Below are 5,131 nucleotides of genomic sequence, written 5' to 3' on the forward strand. Positions count from 1 at the left end.
TTTGCATTCGCACTAAGTTCTCGAATGGTAATTTTGAATGTAACATTTATGTTCCAAGACCACTATTTGAAGACAAATGTCAGATCATTTCGTTCTTCCACAAACGTGTGCTTTGGTAATATTGGTACGTATAACTTGTCCACGAGTAGAGCACACTCTCAGCAGTTGGCAATCACTTTTCTGCTGTGAACCTTGCGTCAGATGTTGTTGGTAACACATAGGCCTGACAAAATTTCGCCTAGTTGAGCAATGCATTCCTTCTTGACTTCATTGTCTGATCGATATTTTCCAGTTGTTTCAGTTGTTATTCGCGGAGAGTGAAAATCAAACGCATTTCTGTATTTGACACTAGTCCCTTTTCAAACAATACAACTAACGCACGAATAATCGTACCATGGGCGATCGCATGGAAATTGCGTCAACCTAATTGCAAATTACATTACTGCATGCTTGAGTGTACTATTCTGCGGACATTTTGTAATCAAATTAGTCTCCACTTCATTCTTGTGATACTTTACAATCGTGTTTTTCCCCTAGGAGTAATTATAGATGTTTGTCTAATTTCGTAAGGAGAAACGAAAACACACTAACCTAAATGTCGTGATGTGTTTAAAAATGGTATAACACACACACACACACACACACACACACACTCTCTCTCTCTCTCTCTCTGGGCCCAGAGTGGCCGAGTGGTCTAAACTGCTCATCGTTACGGATCACTGCCGCCTCAACTCTGTTTTCGTGGGTTCGAGTCTCCGATTCAACCAATGTGGATATGTGAGACAGGTTACAAGTAGCTTCTCGTGGGTAGGTTTTTTTCACGGGTTCTTCCTCCACCTTGTATGCTGGCCGCCAAATATGTCCTCTCTTGTGCTGAAAAATGTTTTATGTATTCCTGTTATAGGGAACTTCTCCAGAAATGTGATTGGTAGTCACAATAATTACGCTAAAGGGTACTTTCCACACTTTTTCAATACGGAAGCCAGTCAACACGCCGTTCTACCCCATTTGCCTGAGGCTCACTATTACGACCCTGACAACATGCGTACCGAACAACGAGAAGCTTTCTACGCTTGGTATCAGGCTCACGCCTCGGACCCCTTCGACTTTCAGGAAGAAATGTTAAAGTATTGTCGTTCCAACGTGGACATTTTACGACGTTGCTGTGGAAAATTTCGAGAACTGTTCATGGAACACGGAGGGGTCGATCCTTTGAAAGAAGCTTGCACCATTGCCAAAGCGTGTTCCTTAGTGTACCGGCAACGATTCATGCCTGAAAACACCGTGGCTGTCATCAGTCCTCAAACGAGCAACTATGTCAAACGTCAATACTCGGTCAAAGCCCTACGCTGGTTACATTACTTGTGCGACAAGGAAGACAAATGGATTCAGCATGCCCGCAACGGAGGAGGCGAAAAGACCATCGGAACGCATTCGGTCGATGGCTGGGACTTAGAAAACCCCAAGATCGTGTACGAGTTTAACGGTTGCTTATTTCACGGATGTCCCGTCTGTTACCCTGACCGTGGCACTAAAAATCAGTTTTTACAACGAACCATGGAAGACTTGTACCAGGCCACTTGTCAGCGACGCCTAAAGTTAGAACAGGAAGGATACCAAGTGGTGGAAATGTGGGAACACGAATACGATCACCGTTTGAAAACCGATCCCGAGTTTAAACGCCTCGTGGAAAGTTACCAGTTCATGGACCCGCTGAACCCGAGGGATAGTTTGTACGGAGGAAGGACCAATGCCACCTGTTTGCTGTACCAAGCCGACGAAGAGAAAGGAGAAGAAATGAAATACTTGGACGTGTGTTCGCTGTATCCCTACGTGGAGCTGTATATCCAGAAAAGGGATCTGATAGGAATGGACACTAATGACATTGAGAAGGGCTTTGTCAAGCTCTTGAACAATTCATTGTTGGGAATAACCACGGGAATCTGAGCAAAAGAATTCCAGTCGACCTTGTCCGTGATAATGAGCAAGACAGGTTTGAAATATCCATTTTTGACTAGGCCTTTGAATCTAGAAAGATCATTCATGGTGGACGTGGTGCCGTTCACAGCATTGCTGAAGCATCTACCATTGACGATTTGAATATAATACAAACCAGTCTTACAGTAATATGACAATGTGATGCTTGTGCACCAGGTCACTCCTGCACAAGTTGTCGGTATAAAAGCACAGACTTGATTTGTTTGATTCAGCGATACGCACATCTACATAACTTAATCGTGACAACTGTATGTTGATGATATATTCTGGCATCGACGCGCATAGTCCTGGAAATATTCGTTGGACTTGGTATTATTCCACCCAACTCTGCAGCAGATGAATGAATTTCGTGATATGTTTGCGCGGATCACAAAGGATCCATACACTTTTCTCACCGTCAAGGTAACTGAAATATGTAGAGGTACATACCGAGCTGGTTGGACACGAATGAGTCTGACACAGCAATTTAACAATAAAAATCAATTAATGACATCTTCCAGGATGTCAAAAAAGCCTTTGGAAAGCGATGCAGTGAAGCGCCTTGTGAACACCATGAATTCATTTAGAATGATATAGTATGTCGACAAACGTCAAATATATATTATAGTTACAAGAGACTGCATAAGAAGACATCACAGCCAGTTTAAAACAAACATTTACACCGCTAATTATCCCCATAAAGCAAGTTGCTGAACTTACGAAAAGTTACATGAAATAAATTGCACGGAAAGCACAGCCAGACCAAAGACCTGCTGCATTCACACCAGAGCAGTAACCAAAGGGAAGGGACTATGTGACGTTAACGACCTTGCTGATAAACGCACCCGAAATTATTAACGATTTGTCAGATACTGGCTACATATGGCCTCATGGAGAGAGACATTACTGATCACGAACTTGTTGAACATATTGATGATGTGTACGACGAACGAAGTTCGTACACCAATGGCGAATTCTGAAACGATTGAGTGTACGTTTTACGCAAAATATCTGCCGCCATGCAACATTTTGTAATAAATACAACGCAGAGCGTTACCTAATTTCATTACAATCTGATCAACGAAGCCATAATTCAGTGTGATATTTCTGCAACTCTTACCGCTGGGTAATCACGCACACTAGAGATCGCGTTTGCTTCACTGCGCGTTTACTAATATCCTATCACAACCGTTAGCTGGTCTGCCAGTGAATAACTTATTTGTATTTTTATCAGACAACGGTGCCATCTGGAATACTAATAAACCCTCTGCAGGTGCCTACAACATAAAATCGACCAAAGAACATACTAGACTAAGACCGGAAAAGACTCTAAAAGTTATATACGTGCAAATTACTCTACACTCAGATCTATCATTGCAATAGAATCGAAACCGTATGTGGTTAACATTGCACGATAGTGAACAAAAATCAATTTTAGGTTGACATGAAAAGCATTTGTGGTACGACGCGACTTTTGCATGTGGGATATCAGTTCTGACCAGGTACCGATTACCTCAACAACGCAGATGAATTTAACTTGTGACGCTGTCACTGTTAGTTATGAAAGCTGGTTTGAACCGACGGGCGTAGATGTTGAGGGGTATATACTGTTTGTGTTTTTACCAACCGTTGAACCATGTGATTTAATACAGATGACGCCCGCAACACCTTTGTATCTTCCGGCTCATGATAATCGTTTGATACATATTCGTTTTACTCTTGTCTTCAAGACGGGCACGTTCTTGATCTGCTCAGTGTAATATTGACGATACGTCTGTTGTTATACGAATTACTGCAATCATCAGCATCGATCCTAATATGCAGGCGCATTTTATAACGGCAGATCTGGGTATTTCCTCTTTGGACCTCTCCATGAGATATAAATAAGCATATACCGTGATCAGAACTTTAAACCCTCAAGTTCAAAACAACATATCAGAAACCTCACTATACACATTCATGCATATTTACAAGTTTTGACAAGATAATCACTTTTGTAGGGCGACAATGGCTATTATATCATCGTTTGACATAAAATTCGATGGCAACATGCACTTTGGAATTTGTATGTTGATACAATTTCTAATTCAGGGAATCGCGTTTTAGGTTTCAAGAAATAAATATCAGAAGTAGGATTTTAATAGGTTCGGATTATTTTCTTACTTTAGTCTAACAAAAACTGGAATATTGTTCATTAAAATTTTACCTAAGTTATTAACAAATCTGAAGAAGATAAATGCAGCATACTTCGTTGTGAATGATAGTTCACATTACTCAGTGAATATAATTTTTTGGTAACCTTGGCTGGCATACTCTTGACGGGAGGCAGCTTAGTTCTAATTTACAAAGATGTATATAGTCGTTCGGCAATAGCCGATGTGGCAATGTATATAATTAAACAACGTTTCGGGGTACAACTATGCCAGAAATATAAGAGAATGCCATACTAATAAGAGAAAAATCTAATAGAATGCACTTTCTTTACCAATATCAATTTTCCAATGGGTCTATACTCGCTTTCTTTCTCGTTCTCTCTGTCTCTCGTTTTGTCATCCAATCAGTGCATCATGTGATTGTGTCCTAACTTCTCTACCTAAGCAGATCTGTTGGAAATCGAAATGCCATGTGTATTCATATGAGCCTAATCAAGTCATTGTCCAGAAGGGTTAAGTTTTCTTAACACTTTTGCCTGTGAATTAGGTTTTCGTATTACTCTTGGCAAATCGTTGACCAGCAGGTCGATCTGCTGTTATACTTCTGTCTTCTTGCCTCTTTGAAAACTGAATGAATATTCGAACTCTAAGACACTGACCCGATATATGGAACTGCTGCGTAATAAACCTAGTCAAACGAAAGTTTTGCAATCAAGATGAATTTGTTCCGGTGAGGAACTAGAAGAAAGAAAGGGCCAACATCATACCGTATCGCCTCACACACACACATAGTCCTGATTCAGCCCAAAATTAATTTGCTCGGTCCCTAATATTATTGTCACATTATAGATACGCAAATGTTGACTTCCATGCAATTGAAATTGGAGGCTTACACCTAAGCCGTGAAATGTATAGAGTTCAAGTAGTGTATAAAACGATTACACTTTTCCAAGCAGAAAGCAGACACCAAGCAACGATAGCGATTCGTGTGACTCAATACT

Source organism: Sinohyriopsis cumingii, chromosome 17 (assembly GCF_028554795.1).
Source record: "Sinohyriopsis cumingii isolate HCF-2022 chromosome 17, ASM2855479v2, whole genome shotgun sequence".
Classification (NCBI taxonomy): Eukaryota; Metazoa; Mollusca; class Bivalvia; order Unionida; family Unionidae; genus Sinohyriopsis; species Sinohyriopsis cumingii.